Source organism: Poecilia mexicana, unplaced genomic scaffold (assembly GCF_051168715.1).
Source record: "Poecilia mexicana isolate PSO_F unplaced genomic scaffold, ASM5116871v1 scaffold_21, whole genome shotgun sequence".
Taxonomy (NCBI): domain Eukaryota; kingdom Metazoa; phylum Chordata; class Actinopteri; order Cyprinodontiformes; family Poeciliidae; genus Poecilia; species Poecilia mexicana.
The window spans coordinates 24,876,148-24,893,836 of NW_028263390.1; the positions used below are offsets into that span (position 1 = coordinate 24,876,148).

A 17,689-nucleotide genomic window follows, 5' to 3' on the forward strand; every position below is an offset into this window, starting at 1 on the left:
TGTGTGCAATTTAAGTCAACAAGAAAATTGTTCTGGTTTTAACTCATAAATTAAAGTTCATGAAGTTGATTTAACAGCAAGTGACACTGTTGTGCTCACAATGTTGCCACCAGGTGGCGTGAATAAGAGTTCCACAGAGATATGTGTAGAGAAGAAGGGAAAATAAAGAAGAAATTAAAGCTACAAGCGGCATTGGAGGCCCTCGCAGCGAAGCGCGCCGAAGGTCTATTGGCAACCGCAGGGGTACCAGCACTGCCACGCTCTCACACAGTTCCCACAGCTCTCTGCCAGGCGACACACACCTACATCTTCCGCAGTGCTCTCTGATGATGCACAAAGCGCAGCTGATCTGAATTGCAATTTCAGGCTATTGGGCTCTTTAGAGGCTAATAAAGGTGAAGCCTAACAAGCTTACTGCCAATAGGATAATGCACATATGATTTAGAGCAGTCTTTCTTCCAACAGAAAGAAAGACTGCTCTAACTACTCCTTCCAACAGGTGACTTCCTTTTGGAAAGGGGTGGGGCTAAACTGATGTCACCAATTAACCATTTCAATGTGATAAGCTCTGGTCTGTGATGAAACAAATGAAGTTTGATGCAGCTGGGAGCTTATATGGGGAAGTTATTCCATCTTGATGTTTCATGGAGAATGGCAAGATTTGAGGCTTAGCCACGCCCACATGCTTTGACATAGGAACATTCCTTTGATAATTTTTGACCCTCAATGCCTCAAGACCAGTGGTTCCCAAACTTTTTCTCCGCCCCCCCCCCAGTGGTTTCCAAACTATTTCTGGGCCCCCCTATGGCTTACAAATAGCTGTCTGGTTGAACGATGTGTGTGAGCGAAGGGGGTAGGGGCTGGATTCTTAGAGACGTCCTGTTATACTCAGCCCCGGCTCCAGACAAACAAGGGGGGCGGGGGGGGAATCAACTTTTTGGGGGGCAAAATGAATCGTAGCTGAACATAGACAACAACACCAGTAGCCTACAAGCTACTTGTTAACAAGCTTAGTCATCTTTTAGCTAACTTTACCTGTATCCAACAGCAGGGTTTCCCCCAGAAAACTTGCTAAGCCCGGTGGTCGGGGCGTCGAGTCGGTCCACCATGTTTTGTATTAGAAGATGTTAAGTTAACAGGAAATGTAAAAGTATTACTGTGTAATTTATATGTTACGGGAAAAGATCTCAAGTGAAATGCTATTTAAACCCACAACTAGTATTAAAACAACAAATTTGCACTTCTGTTTAATCCAAATTAAGTCAGCAGCTCCATCAGGCCCCCCAGAGCTTCAGGGGCCCCATAAACACTAATATTTTAAAACAGACCACAGATACATAAATGTAACACTTGTTTATTGAGATTATCAATGCTGTTAAATTTTATTCAATTGTTTAGGCATAGATAAATTAAACGATTTTAAATTGTTTAACATTTTAAATACAAGATTTTAAAGAGCTGGCAAGATTACTTTGTAAAACTTCAAAGAACAATATTCATAGTTAGATTGTTTTGTTACCATAGCAACAATCTGATGCTGTGAGTTTAATCTTTGAATTTACAAATCCAATTTAGTAAACTGCGATTATAACTTATTGCTTATCCCTTCTCCCATATTTCACTAAATCTAACACAGAAGCTGTTAGAGGTGCTGATGATTTTTAGGAACAAAAGGGGCCCCTAAGTCAGATTCTGCTCCAGGCCTCATACAGCCTTGGACCAGCCCTGCATGATGAGTTAAATCTGCTGCACTACGCAGAGATGCGCAACAAACGGGAGATTTAATTCAATGCTGCTAATGTGGCTTTAGTAGCTCTTTCATTTCGTGTCTGTTGAGTTTTTAACAAGCGTCACAGAAACTATTCTGGTTGCAAGGGCGTAGGAACGAGTCTGTCATTGGGGGGGACGCATATCGGAAACCTAACAGATCAGTAAATAGCTTGAGCAGAATTGTCAAACAATTATGCCATCCAGGGCCGTGCAGGGACCACTAAAGGGGCAGGTGCTCAAAAAAAAGGGCACATCTAACCGCATTCTAGGACAGAATATTAACAAAGCCACACAGCTTTCAGAGTTTAATAAACAATGATAATTTACAAAATTGTCAGATATACAATCAAAGCTAAGGAAAATCTCTATATAGACCATACAGCTATGCATATGTAAGATATTTTATTAGTAATTTCTTTCTGCAGGTCTATTTTTGTTATAAGAAAGTATTGCCATATTCAAACCCGCAATTTAGCAGGATATGTAAATCAGAGCTAAACCACCAGACATAATTTGTCTTTACAGAATTACACTATTAAAAATGTAAACGACAAATAATTTTAGTACGTTATTATGTGTCAGAAGAGGGCTTAGAAAATAAGACCAAAAAAAAAAAAAAAAAGTTTGACCAAAAGGGCACTTGGGGGCAAGGAGCAAAAGGGGCAGGTGCTCAAGCCCCCCCAGCCCCTCCCTCTGCACGTGCCTGATGCTATCAACACATCAGTAATGCGTTACTCTAATCTGACCCTTGTTTCAGTAACAAGTATTCTAACATGTTACTATTTATAATCCAATAATCAGATTAAAGTTATGCGTAGTATAATGACCGTCATTCCAGGATGAACACTCACTTTAGCATTTGCCTCTCACAACTAGCAAGCTAAATACTCTGGTAGCACAGACAGGCTACCAGATTCTGATATATTTTATTGGTCAAAATGCATTGATATAAATTGGCTGGTAATTGAACTGGTTCTACCTCTTTCTAAAACCAAAGTAGAAAACAGCTCATAAAATAGGACTCGGCAGTTTTAAACTCAATACAGCAATTTGACCAACAAAAATAAAATCTAAACAAGTTTTGTTCTTCTTCAACATCTCTCTACATCAGTGCAACAGTTTGATCTACAAAATAAATAAAAATTATACTTTTCACGTCTAACAGACACCTTAGCTCCTCACTGTTAACTCAGTCTCACTTTCCAGCTCTGCATTCAGTAACTTACCAAAGAAGAGCCATGAAAAACACTGAAGCAAAAAGCCTAAATGTTTTTTTTTCCCTGTCATTTTCAGCCGCAAACATTTAACTAAAATATCTACGGATATGTGTTTCTGTCTCTGCCTCCCTCTGACTCTCTGCAGCCTGATGTTCCTGCATAGATTTATGTATTTACAACAGACACTTTACTAATGTACAGTGTCAGAATGTGAACTAAATATAAAAAGTATGTTTTTATCATACAGAATGACAATTTAAACAACTTAATTTTCAGATGTATACATTATTATACATCTCAACTCTATTTACTGTGTAGCAAAAATTTTCACTAATTTATTTTTAAACCTCTCCTCAAGCACTTTTTTATCGTCTCCTGTAATTAATATAATTTTTAATGTAATTAATTAATATAATTTTTATATCTTAACACTGAAACTCCACCTGGCTCTCTTATGTCTTCCCTGACCTGCTCCTCTCATAATAAAATAGCTTAGCTTATTTAAAAATTAAAAACAGTTAATACATATTTCAGTAAACTAAATGAAGACCTCACCAGAGCTTCTTCACCTTTCTTCAACATCATTCTAGCACTGCTGTTCTCCTAAATATCTAAATAATATAATATAATATAATATAATATAATAATGTTAAGTGGTCGAGTATGATCAGATGTTGCTCACTTTAAATAATAAAAAGGCTCATTTCGTTGCCGTTTCAGTCTCATTCTAAATCAGTGACTAGACTAGCTAACTTTTAAACAAAGTTAGCAGTAAAATTTTGGACATGTGACTATCCCAGAATTAAAACGGCTTAACCTAAAAGATTTAGTTCTATATATGAAAGTAAACTGACAAGATATTATAAACGAGCGATATTCATAGCAAAATTCCTGACAGATCGTTTACCTCCTTCAAACGGAGTTTCTCTGACTCAGTCTGCTGCTGCCTTTACTCTGAGCCATGGGCTCTTTGCACCTAAGGCGTTGACTTCACATCTCCAGGAGCTAATGCGGCTCACTTTTTTCCGCTTTGAGTTACCATGACTGGTAGAAAAGACTAAGTCGTATTTCAGATGCAAAAAAACAATACTATTAACATTGTTGTCTTCCTAATATAATGGGCTTTTAAGTTTTCGTTAATTTCCAAGCGATCCTGAATTAAGAAGATGGCTTGTAAATATCTGTCGCTACCAGCTAACGCCGCACAGCAAAGTTTGCAGCCTTCACTTCACTCCGGATCAGCCTAAAACTACCGGGGATACGGATGGTAAATAAAGGAGCCTCCCTGAGTTATTTCCATGGAATCACTTCTATATTCAGCCTGAAAGAGTTTATGGGAACGAGAGAGCAGACCAGAGCCAGACAGCCGAGCGACTGATCCGCCTGTACATCCTGCTGTAAACACCGTCCTATCTGAGCTCTGAACAAGAAACATGCAAAGGTAATAAAACGAAATAACACGGAGACATGAAGCAACACGGTCGTATTTTTCTAAAAGCAGCAACTTTGAACCTGAACAGCTGAACCAGATCTCTGACACCAGAGCTGCGCTACTGTCAAGCTATGAGGCTTGTTGAGCTTCGTCAGGCTTCGGAAGCTAAAAGTCCGAACCGGAACCTCCCCGTTAGTCTGTGACACTAACGACAATAAACACACATAATATACTTGAAAATAAGATAAATACATTGTCCGTTAGAATGTTTAAATACTTAAATAGCACATTTTACAAGAACAATGTCCGAGAATATTGCCTACTAGCATAAGCTAACGTTAATGTTAGCCACAAAGTTTAAGTAAAACTCACCTTCGTGTCAGTGAATGTATAACGAGGCGAACATCTTAAAACCTTTCTCCAGCTGACTTGTTGGGGCTTCGGATCGATGTACAAACCTTGGCCAAGCCCTGCAAGCACCTAATGTAAATGATATTTGTATTGGTTCGGAAACAATCGAGCCGCTTTACCCCGAACGCGGAAGCTGAGGTGCAAAGAGCCCATTCAGAGGGGGGAGGGGAAGGAAGCGCTCTGCTGAATGCGCTGTTGTGCGCCTTCAAAATAAAAGAACGCAAGTGGAAGATTTTAAAATTCTTCTCAACAGCGGTGAAATTATTGGGGGGGACGAATGTGACTCTCTCCAATATTGGGGGTGTTGTTGCACAACACCCCCCCCCCTTCTCTCTCTCTACTTCCTCTTCTGAGAGGAGGGAGATGTTGCTCCCAGCTCTCCGTCTAACGGGTGAATTGAGTTTCCTAAATCTGCCGAGATTTACCCTACCCAGAACTGAAGTAAACTCTGTTTAAGCTGGGTGCGAGAAAGACTAGCCTGGTTTCTGACGACCTCCATCCAGATGTCCCACCCTTTTTCACCCTGTGAACTAGCCAGATAGAGCAGCCCGGAATCAGCTAGTTTCACAGAGCACACCTGTTAACGGTCGCTCTTTCTCTTATTACAACTTGCACTTGTTATTGAACCAGGTTGGTTTTAGTGACTCGGGTGAGTCCCAAGGGTGTTGTTTTAGTTTTGGCTAAAAGCAACCTATAAAACATTTTCCACTTTCTCCTCCCAGAATCAAACTTCATAGCTATTTTACAACCATCAAAGAACTTTAAGGTGACTCATTAACTGAATGTCCACAACATCTTTTAGATTTTCTTGATGCTAATTATTTTATTAGTAAGGCAATTTTGCAAGGGTCAGTACAGCTTAAATCAGTAGCAGAAATAATCAAATAAGTAAAATCAATAATCTAGCCTATCTTTCCCTAATGCTGACACTGTGAACTAAAAAAGGAAAACTTTGAGAGAGGGACGGTGTTTGGCATTTTGAACCCCAGAACTGGCCTGATGATGAAAAAGGTGTTGCAGCAGCAGGAGGCTCCCAGTACAGGAAGAGTACTGAGTCAGAGCGGCAGATCTCGGGCCTCAGGGTGACTTCCTCATGCTCGTAGCGGTCCTTAGCTTCTTGTCTTGCAGCTCTGTAGCTCCTTTCTCTTCGTCTCATGATCTTTCTGGTCCTTCGAGATGTAGAAGAGCTGGTCTCATGGAAGGAACACACCAGTTCTTCCTCTTTGCCTTTGTTCTTTGTCTTTGTCTTTATCTTCATCTTTGCCTTGGTCTTTTTCTTTATCTTTGGGGTCCCAAACCCAGCTGATGAGAGAAGTACAATTTGAAGCCACATGTTGCGGGGCTAACGGGTTGGTCCCCATGTGCAGAACAGTCTTCGGCTCTGTGGCTCCGGCTCTTCTTCAGCTGCAGAGTTCTTTGTCCATCTTGATCTTGGCTCGAAGCTGCCTGAAGGATCCAACCAAAGATTCCTCTTTTGCACTCACCTTATAAAGGGTTTATCCACCCTTTTGGTGCATTTGCATTGGCTAGCTTTGTTGCTGTGCCTGTTTTATTGGCTGACTGCTTGGACCGATAATCTCATATCCATCACCATCTTTGGACATGACCTGATGTCTGTTCTAATGTCCCCGAGTTGCTCAACAGCCCTCTTGTGTCTAACCTTCTCTTAGGAAAGTTGAAGTTTAGCAATAAGGCGTTGGACACCTCCGCTCTCCCATCAGTTCCTCTTTCCACCTGACCTTTCACCTACCATCCACCTCTAACACAACATCAGTGACCTTTAGTTACAGTTACACACTTTACACCATTTCAAGTTCAATGTCAAAATCACATTCATAACCCCTTAGTTTATCTGATTTAGCATTCACTTATAATATTATAATAACCATTACTTATTAGTTACTCTTATAATCATAATGTGAGTTATTACAGACATTTCTGAAAAGAAACCAATAATAATTCATTATTCTAATCATTTGACACCATGTTACAGTTACTTCTTTCTCCTTTAAATACTTCCATAAGTGTAAGAGTAAGTGTAAATATTCTTATAATCAAACCAACATCAACCACCGGTTAAACCAATATTAATTATCGGCTTAATCATAAGTTATCATTATTAATTTAAGTATTTTACTCTGGGTTTTATCCAATTACTCAAAATGTCTAGTTTTTATTCCTTAAACCTTTAGTGCTCAAAATGAGCAGTCTGAACTATTTTTAATCACTGCAGGCTGGAAACTTCCTCTTTTTTCAGGAAACCTGCTTTTCCTGTTGCATAACTCTCCTTCTGTCTGACTATGATTTTTTATGATTAAATAGAAAAAAGTACAATTAAAGCAGGACACAATAACACACACACAACCAGATTAATTTTATTACCATCTGACTCTACTGTTGGGTCTTGATGTCACCTGTGTAATCAGTTTTAAAGATAACTTTATTTATTGTTATTATTAAACTAAAATCTCCAGCATGGGGAAGTGGGATGAGCTCGACTTTTCTCGACAGGGGGAACATGTCCCCTCCGTCCACCCCGCTTCCTACGCCTATGTCTGGTTGGTCGAGTTTATGGACGAGTTTCTCAGATCTCCGTGCGCATTAACTCTAAGTAGACAACGCATTTGATATGGTTTGATGCATCGTGTAACCGGAAAAATAATACTAAAAATAATAAAATAATATAAAATCAGCCCGGTGAAAGCTCCTCACCGGGCTGAACCTGCATGATCAGGTTAGCGCTGCTCGTTATCCACAAACGCTCCGGCCAACCGGGACCACAGACATAAACTATACAGGGAAGACAGACACAGAGCCACACGCTGGGCAGCGTGTTGAGATGGAAACGTCGCATATAATTGTTAGTTCACAGAGATAAATCATTCTCACCGCTCCACAACGCGCCTCTGAATTCGCTACAAGTTATTCCTGCGGTTCACATTGAGCTGCGCAACCAGAGCTAACGCGGCAGGTTTTAAACTCTTCCCTAGAGTTCTCCAAAGGATCATAATTCCTCACAGTAGGTTTATGTAAATATCCATACAGGTCAGCCTGAGTCCAGTTTGAGTGAAAGGAGGCGCGCGCGATCCGCGCTGAGGTAAAGCAGCGGCAGCGCGAGGCAAAGCGCAGAGGCGCCAGCTGTGTGATTGGTCCATGTGCTGTCGGGTTTAAATGCATAAACTATAAACCTATCTATTATAAACCTATCCTTAAGGATAAATCTGCTCTGCTAGTGAAATGCTAAGAGCAAAAGAGACGCTTGCAGCCTGGCTTTTAAAGACAAACAAAAAAACCCGCTTTTTTTTTTTTTTTTCCCCTTTCCTAGAAACGTAAACAAGCAACGCTTAGCCTGGCGGCGGTGCTAGTAAAGCATGGCGGGCCGCCAGGCTTATAATACACTGGGGGAAACCCTGAACAGCTTTACTCAACAGTCTGTTAGTTTGGGAGAAAAACTGTGAAAAGTTCTTTGCGTTTTGCTGGTTTGCTGCCATGATTCTAACACACCTGCATAGCTCCGCACAGCAGCAGCAGGTCTCCTTCACAGGTGGAAACCCAGCGTGAGCGTCGTAGCGCTCATGTTGCGTTTAAAGGTGGCTCGGAAAAACAGGTTACGACATGTTAACAACGGATTAAACAGTTTTAACTGCTGATAAAAGTGACAGAGGACACAGATATGGGAAGTGTGGAAGCCTCTACTGTATCAAATTGACAGAGGAATAACAGAGCGCATACAGCGTTCATGTTTTTTTTTTGTTCGTTTTGTTTTTTTTCATCCAGATGGCGCCCCCCTGCAATGGCACGGCGCCCCCTTCCTAGGGGGCACGCCCCACAGTTTGGAAACCTTTGGTCTAAGATATTAAAAACCGACCTTACGTCATCAATAATATTCCTTCCAGCCATAAACCCATTCTGAGATTCCTCTACAACCAAGGACTTAATTGTTTTTTTTTGTTTGTTTTTTTTTTTTTTTTGCCAAACAGCTGGGTAAAAATTAATAATCCCTGTTAAGTAAAGAGATAGGATGCCAATTATCCAAAATTAATGCATCCTTCTGAGGGTTTGGGATTAGAGTAATTAAACTTTGAGATAATGGGGGAGTTTTTGATTACTAAAGCCTTCAATGAACACAGAATGTAAAAGTGGTATAAGATGTTCTTCTGAGAACATATAACATATAAGTCCATCTTTACCATGAGATTTATTTAAGACTCTTAATAGCTTCTTTAATTTCGTCAGGTGTAGGCCTGTCACGATAACAAATTTTGCTAATTGTCTAAAAAATTATTGCGATAAACGATAATATTGACTAAGAATGCATGTGATTTCCTGCCATAGATAGAAACACTATATTGTCAAAAGAACACATAACACTGGAACTGATAAACTAAAACAAAACAATCAAAAACAAAAATAAAATTGATTCTCAGTCTCCATTAAAAAAAAACTTACTTAAATAAAAACTAAACATAAAGCCTAAGTGGAAATAAATACTGCATTCAACTAAAAGAGTGCAGATTATAAAGTCTGTATACTGTACTGACCTTCAGTAATCACTAGAGAAGATGGGCACATCCGACTACCTAATGCAATAGTTCACACTACACGATTTTTTTGCCCCATTTTGCCCTTATGACAATCTTAGATCGTTGGCTGATCTAAGATTGTCGCTGGTGATTTCGTAACCGATCATCCTGTAGTGTGTGGTGTGTTACGGTAGATCGTCGTGGCCTCTCCGATCTAAATCGGGGGTTTTCCCCGACCGGGAGCTTAACGTTGAATGTGACAGGTAGCCAATCAGAACGCGCGGATTCTCTTCCGTGCTTTCTGAGGGGAAATTACGGAGGGGAATCCCAAACAGCTGACAACATTAATATTTATTCAGCATTTCGCGCAAAGAATGTAGAAATTACAAGGAGAGGAGTCGGAGCCAAATTTCTTCCGCAGTTGATAAACCCGGTAAGTTTTCAGCTGTTCTTCGTTAACGTGACATAGGTTATAATGGTTTTCATTCAGTCAGAACTTTACGCTGACTCTAGCCACATGCATCACAGGTAGATTCTAGTAAAGCATTGATTAATGCCTGATCTTAAAATTAGTTAATTGGACTTGTAGCCATTATCTTGTGCCCATGTGGCTGGACACCACACGGCACGATCAAACCTGATAGAACCGTTATATCTAGGATTTCTGTCGGCGAATGTGTCTCAGGTTTTGAAAATGGGCCGACAACTCGTGTAGTGTGCGCTGGACATTACACAAAGGAAATAGGAAGGAAGGGTCAGTAGAGAGCACCAGAGCTGAGCCTTTTTCATTCAGTGTCATCAACAGCAAGAAAAAAAGGTAGAAAGAGACGATAAGCCGATAATTAAAATGAGGTCGATAGGTTTAATTTATCATGCGATTAATTGATATATCGTTTATCGCGACAGGCCTAGTCAGGTGTGATTGGAGAGTCACATAATATTTTGTTTTGGTCACCAATTGTTTCTGTTAGCAGAATCGCTTTTCGGCACAGCGTTCAACGTGACACCATGAGACTCACTCGGTTTGGCTTTCTGTTGTTCCCCCTTTGTTTGAAGGACTCACCCTTTATTGTACACGAGTGTATTCAATTAGACAAGTCACATGATGTGACACACAATAATCCAATAATGATAAAAACAACAACAAATGAGAGCACAAAACATTCATAATGTCAACAAGTTTCTGTGCCACTTAAGGAGTTAAAGAAATAATCAAGTTCCTCAGGAGAATGTCTAGACTCAATGATTTGTAAAAAGTTTGACATATTTTTGCAATAATTTTGGGGTCATCAATTTGAATTAAGTTTACCATTTTTTGTCTGTCATTGCTTTTCAAGTTTGAAGAAGTAGCTAGAATTTTGTTCCTCTCTTCTAACCATTTGGCCCATGAACGTATAAAAGCTCCTTTTGCTTTTTTAATATAAATTGGATCAAGTGAAGGTTTTGTAACTTGGCTCTCTGTTGTTCAGATAGATTTTCAGGAAGAGTAGAGGATAATGAAATCAACTCAGCAGTTGAGTTGATTTTTTCAAAGTCTCTTACAGAGTTTGATTGCAACGGAAATTGTCTTAAAATCTCGGTTTCTGATTTGACCACGGGCGGGCTTTCACGGACAGAAAAAAAAGCTGAGCTTCAGCAACTCACTGAGGCAATGAATATTTTAAATAACATTATTAGTGCTCTTACAGTAGTGTCAGCATTATCAGAAGTGTTAGAGGCCAACAGCCAGCACCAGAAGCTCCAATTGTCAATGCAGTAAAGCTAGCCTATGAGAGGCCCCATGGGCCAAAACTTACAAACCCTCTTACACCAGGGTTTCCCCCAGTATATTGTAAGCCTGCCATATAATATACCCCAGGGGACGTTAGCCATGCTTTACTAGCCCCCCCGCCAGGCTTGGCATTACTTGTTTTTGTTTTCAGAAAAAAATAACTGGGATGGAGGGGTGGGGGAAGAATCGCTTGATTTATTTATATTTTTGCTATTTAAACTGGATTGCAAGCGTTTTTGTTGCTCTGACTGTTTCACTGGTGGAGCAGTTAATGCTTGCGGCCATGTGAAGATCTGAAAGACTCATCTGTAAAAGATGGGCAACAAAAACAGTTTCTGTGGCGTTATTTTTTTTAATGAGTTTTTACTCAAACATGAAGAAGAGGAGCTATAAGGCCACATTAGCAGCATTACATTAAATATCCCATTTGTTTTGCATCTCACCCTGAAGTGAGAGAAGTCACTGGTAACCTGCTCACTGTTCACTCTCTGCTTCATTAACCTAACGTTAAAGAGAAACAGGATCTGTGCTAATGGCCCAGATCTGGGCTGGAGGTTTGTGGCTGTGAATAGAAGTTACTGCAGAACCTCAAATGCTTAAGAAAGATTTGGCCCATAACATTTGGAGTTCACAAAATATCATAAATCAGCGAAAATACTGTACCAATAATTAGAACCGTCAAAATCCTCTTAGTGATAAAATTCTGACCTTATTCATTCACAAAAATACAAAGCATCTGTGGGGGCCCCCAAAGTGCCAGGGCCCTGAGTTGGAGCCCCAGTAAGCCCCTGCTGAAATCCGGGCTTGATGCTGTGCACATCGTGGTGATGCTCAGAGTGGCAGATTCATGGATTTCAGATTAAGAGCGATTTTTCTACTGCAGAAAAACACAGAAACTCCTATCAGAGTTTAAATTAATAACGATAAGTTTTCTGTCAGACCCACTGTGTTTAATCTTTGAGTGAGGTTTAATTTGTATTAATGCTTGAATATTAATGTTTACTAAATGCCCCCTCAAAACTATTGAGCAGGAATGAATCCAGGAAGTTTTTAAAAAGGGCTTAAAGGGGGCCAGTGATGATCCTGGGTTGTTGCAATAAAAATAATGGTTAAACTACAGTGTAAAATATGCAAATGATGGAGGTTACCACAGTCTGAGCCATTCGAGTAAATTGTATTACATGTTTTAAAAATGTTCTGTAAAAGTTTTCTGTATGTGTGAATGAATTTTTAATGCACTTTAGCAAGTCTAATAATTGTCTTGTTTTCACTGACAAGTGAAAGAGTTGCTTTGTGTAGCTACACAGGGACACTTGTAAAAAAAAAAAAAAAAAAAAAAAAAGGAACACTATCAAGTGTCCCACCAAAGCCCTAGGGACTAAGAAAAAAAGCAGTTTCAGCAAGCAACTAAAGCTAATCTTGAAATTGTTGTGTGGCTCTTTACAGTGATGAGCTTTATTTAACCCTTAATGCTGAACTGGTTCGCCACCCCAGGACTAAGCCGATAGTCTCAATCTCCTCCAGAAGCTTTTCTTTGTAGTTTGGGATTAAAGTTAAAAAGTTAAGTTAAAGTTACAAAATCAGGTTTTCAAGAACAAAATGGAAAAAGGCAAGAGTGTTAATTTATAACCCAGTTTTTCTCCAAGAGAGGTGAGTAGACTGTGTGAGATGATCAACTATTTAGCATAATTAGCTTAGCTACAGACTACTGTTTGCCTCCATTTCACTAGCATTTAATGAATTAAGGAAAAACGAAATGCCAACACCTTCATATATTTAACTTGTCCCTTGTACCTTTTACCACTTAACAGATGAGTGAGTCAGCAGAAGCTGTAACCCATGATGAGATGAGGCCTTTGATGAGGCACTTAGCGCTGAAGTGTGGGGGTGTGGAGTCATCCTGGCCTGGATCAGATGAGGCCTCTGATCCAGTAGGTGCAGCAGAGTTGGGGAGGGGTGTGGAGTCGGTGCTCGCAGCTCCGTGCAGCTCCACGTTGGTTCAAACTGTGAATGCTTAGTTTAGTTAGTATAGCTAAGCTACTAATGATGGCAGATAAACAGTTTTCCTGTAACAATAAGTTGCTTCACCACCATTAGCACATTTAGCAGTGAGTGAATGAAGTTGATTGACAGCACCAAGACCCTCCTCCTGGTTCTGATTGGTTGTTTTTGCATTATTTTAGCCCTCAACAGCATTGCTGTTGAGGGCTAAAGGAAAACGATTGATTGTTTTCACAGATTATCTGTCTCAAACTGTCAGGACATGGTGACAGTTTTAAGAAATATGGAGAAAACATATTTCTTATTAAAGTTATGTACTGCAGCCTGAATAAAATGCAACTACATAACATTTTTGAGAAGTCTGGATTGCTTTGTGTATTTTGCACATTGCTTTTGACTGTTGTTCGTGGAGAGACTTTTCAGTATCTAAAACTAATTAAAAAAAAAATGTAAGCAACCTACTTACATACTGGATGTGGACTGTTGGATGTTAAATTCATGAGCAGTAAATATTGTGCTAATTGTCAGTATTGAACCAAAGAAAGCAAGGCAGATGCAAACCTTTAAAATTGTGATGCTTTTTATGGTTAAATAGACAAAAAAAAAAAAAACAGCAGCTGCACATGGGGGGCCCAAACAAATTTTTTGTCAGGGGGCCCAAGATTCCTGGCGGCACCCCTGGGAGTAAGTACTAGATGACCTTCAGTTTTGCATTTTGTTGTAAAGGTTGAAGACATTGCAAAGATGTTTGTTCTGACAGGAGTAGCATAAAGTTGGAGGAAAGTTCCAAACAACGTCTAAAGACTAGCCGCCATCTTGGCTCTGCTGCTTCCCACTTGATCTGTTTTGATCCTGGCCAGTTTCGTCATCAGCAAGCATTGCCGCAATTAGCCAGTAGGCTACAGATCTCTATCGTAGGCCAAATTGCTATCGTTTCTACTGTGTAATGCATACATCGTGCATCCCTGGAGAGAGGTTTTAAAGGCTCAAAGGAGCCTTTAAAGAAAAGCTCCTTTGGAAAGAAAATTTTACTTGGGACAGATATCCGAGATGAAACAAAGGTGAGGATCAGGGCAGCAAAATCAACACATGGTGCACCAAAGGAATTGCTTCTGTTTGACTTGCATTAATGTTCAAAATAACTTGGAGCCATCCATGCTTTAAAATCAGTGAGAGAATCGGGGAGAGAGGTTTAACCAAAGATGCATTGTCATCCACAGCAGATGAAATAGACACCACTTTGTAAAATTCAGCTTGATTTAAAGCAGAACTCACAGTAAACTCCAGGGGGATCTGCCACAGGAATCAGGTAAAATATGTTACACCATTTAATTTGATAAGAAAATAAATGTCCAACCACTCAATATGAAATTTGTTGACTTTTAACAATGATTTATTACAAAAACCACAAACAAAAAAAATAGTTATTCTGACAAATGGATCAGTAACCAGCAATCCTTCAAAAATAATGTTAGGTTAGATTAAGTCACTCAGTTCATGTCAGTAAAAAAACCAAATAATTAAATGTCCAAAAATTCCCACTCCTTTTTAATGAGAATAATGTCTGTAAAAGAATTCCATATCCTCAAAAAAAAAAAAAAAAAAGCAGTCCTGGAAGTATTTCTCCATTTTAATCCAAAGTCCTATTCCAAAATGAAAAATCCAAAACATCAAACCCTCCCTCCCACCCCCCCAAAAAAAAACATGAGGGAGGAAAAAAAAAAAAAAAAAAAAAGACTGGTACCACCAAAAAGTCCCAAAAAGAAAAGTAAAGTTCAGATCTCACCGGGAGTGTCTCTTTCCCCCCACCCCCGGTGGCGTCCTCTTGCACATAGCGGCGTTTCCTGGGTGCAAGCTCCAATCCAGCTTCTAAAACGCACGATCTGCGGCGCTGGGGTGAACTTTGATTGCCGTTTTATCTCTTTTCTTTGATTTGTTACTTGTTTTAAACATTCAGTCAAATCAAGTCTCCTGCTGCACAGATCTGACGGTGTGCTTCTTCCTCTCTGGTTGCGCTGATGAACACGCCCCTTTTTATTCACCAATTTCAGCCTTACCTAAAACCAGCATCACCCTGACCAAAGTCAGTTTTAAAAGTGGAAATTCGGAATAATTTTACAATGAAATAACAGCAACTGTTATATGTAGGGCTGCACAGTGGCACAGTTGGTAGAGCTGTTGCCTTGCTCCTGCATGGAGTTTGCATGTTCTCCCTGTGCATGTGTGGGTTTTCTCCGGGTACTCCGGTTTCCTCCCACAGTCCACAAACATGACTGTCAGGTTAATTGGCCTCTCTAAATTGCCCCTAGGTGTGAGTGTGTGTGCATGGTTGTGTGTCTCTGTGTTGCCCTGCACCAGACTGGCGACCTGTCCAGGGTGACCCCGCCTCTCGCCTGGAACGTTAGCTGGAGAGGCACCAGCACCCCTCCCGACCCCACTAAGGGACAAGGGTGTAAAGAAAATGGATGGATGTTATATGTAGCACTATTTAATGTACTAAGGGACTAGATGGGATATGCAAGACTAAATTCGTCTACTGGAGCTGTTGTCAGTAATCAATAAAAACAATGCAAAAGAATAACTGCTTTAAATGCCATGCATTTTAAAGAGAAAATTAAAGTGAACGCCACAAGACAAAACATACATAGAACCCAGAATAAAAAATATACACAGTACTGCAATAGATCTTCCATACATTTGTGCACAACAGTCTTAAATTACCCCACTGGTCAGCACAGTGTCTGCCCGACACACATTTGAAAAGTCCATATTTGAATTGTCCAGATATTTAAGTTGACAATTTCCAAGCGCAAGTCGTTTCAGATGAAGAGATGAATCGTGGATTGTGTGTCTGTATGGTGAGATGGAGGGGGAAATGATACAGACCATAAGGCTCCTACTAGATCAGTATGGAGTGAATTTCAGGTTCTCCTGGCCCCAGCCAGTTCTCAGAAGCTCGCCATCCTTTAACCCCAATCAAGAGGGTCACCTGGCCTGTATTAAAATAAACAGGACCAGTAAATTACCAGACTGCTAATTAACTAGACTTTTTTCAGTTACATACAGAAATAAATGCAATTATATCCAAAATCTAAACTTTCAGACAATAAAGATAACATTTATCTCATTATCTTAAACACATGTTGTTAAGAAGGTTGATCATATAACAATTAATGATCAAACAATTAGCATTGGCTACCACCACCAACATGCTAAACAAACAACATTGTGTTCACTACTCACCAATTCCATTTATAGTTCAGTGCATGACAGCTTCATGGCTCCAAGCTCACTGGATGTTCAGATCTACATGATTTGTAGATTGTAAGTTTTCAAATAGTGCATAACAAACAAAGAGATGAACTGATTGTTTGGAAGCACCAACCTGTAGCTCCTTTGTCTCCAGCTCTCCCCCTCACACCTGACTGGGAAAGCTGGAGCAGGCCTGAATAACTACCTCAGGTGCATTAATTGGCTGAATGCACTGTGTGACTGACTGTCACTCTAATCAATAGAGCAGCAAAGGCGGGATTAAGGGCAGTTTTTTTACCCTGGGTTACATATACAAACCAGATGATAAGTTTCTTCAATGTATTTATTCAGAAAAAAACAACAACCAAAAAACAAACATAGTGGTTATGTTACAACTTTACCCAACAAACTTTGTCAAATATGATTGTAATCACTGAAGCCAAGCCAGCATGCAGTGCTCTAGTCCAGTGATGAAAACATTGCGATCCACTGTGTAAAATGCAGCTTCGAGTTCCAACTGCACAAGCAATACATGATTTTTGCAATCTTTGCTTAGAAAATATCATTAACATATTAACATAATATTTCCGTGCTGTAAAATGACTTAAAGCCAAACTGAAGGACTTCTAAAACCAAAAGTTTTTGAGATATTCCATCAGCTGAATTTGAACTGGAACAGGAATTTGTTTGGCTATTTTACTGAATCCCTTTCAAGGTTTCCAGAAAACCCAGAAGTAAAATGATGGAATTGTTTTTTGTTGTTTTGGAATTCATGAGTGCCTAATATCTCAAATATCAAATTGATCAATGATTTGAAACTAGAGCGAACTAGATTTTAGTGTAGAAGCTCTTTTGTTTTTAGAAAATAAAAAGGTAGATTCAGGTTTTTATCTAAATCTGAGAATAAGGGAAAAATTCCAAAGTTTTCCATACATATCTCATTAATCCCAAGTGTGTAAATTTAAAACCCACTAACAAGTTCTGTGGCTGAAGGAAGCTGAAGGCCCAGAGGTCAGCATCAGAGTCAGGTCCAGGCTGGAGACTGGAGGTGTCCTTCAGAGATTCAGGTCACAGCATGCAGAGGCTGCAGAGAGGGATTTGCCTGGCACCACCTTCTGGTCAAGCAAACAGGAGAGTTGTGGACACAGGAGCTTCCCACAAAAGATTCTGCTGGAAGCTAAAAGGAACTGCATATTAGGTGTGCAGCAGAGCAGGGCATCAATGCTTTAAACATAGAGGCTCTGCACAGGGATTCTGTTCTGAGTCTCTGTGTTCAGATACTCAGAACACATTTTTTATATTTCTCTGTAAT

General features: G+C 39.9%; 1 protein-coding gene across 2 annotated transcripts in view; it reads left to right on the plus strand.

Moving 5' to 3' along the window:
* The window catches only part of dse (dermatan sulfate epimerase), a 73,347-nt gene that overhangs the window by 52,991 nt on the left and 2,667 nt on the right, over positions 1-17,689 (plus strand). The gene's annotated exons all lie outside the window — the stretch shown is intronic.